Here is a 392-nt window from a genome sequence, read left to right on the forward strand (position 1 = left end):
AAACGTGGCCGTGCCGCGGGGGTCAGACGACAGCGCCGCTTTCACGGCCACATGAGGTCCGTGTAAGACACGGCCCGAAGCGCCGCTTCTATGTTGTCTGTCACACGTACGAAAACGCAATTCCCCCTGACAGCGTTGCATAGAGCGCCATTGTGTCCGGAGACTCATTCTCTGGCCTCTTTGTCTGGGTCCTCCTAGCAAGACGTTCTCAGGCCTGGGGAAGTCAGAGTGGGGTGGTGGTGGTGGGGGGGGGGGGGGGGTGGGGGTCGAGAGAGAACAATTCTGCACAGTCTCCTTGCCTCTGAGTCCCTTCCAGCGCTACAACAGAACCAGCGGAGCATCTTACAGTAACAGACCATTACATACGGTAACAGAATCAATCACTCCCCAGA

Source organism: Gadus macrocephalus, chromosome 20 (assembly GCF_031168955.1).
Source record: "Gadus macrocephalus chromosome 20, ASM3116895v1".
Lineage (NCBI taxonomy): Eukaryota > Metazoa > Chordata > Actinopteri > Gadiformes > Gadidae > Gadus > Gadus macrocephalus.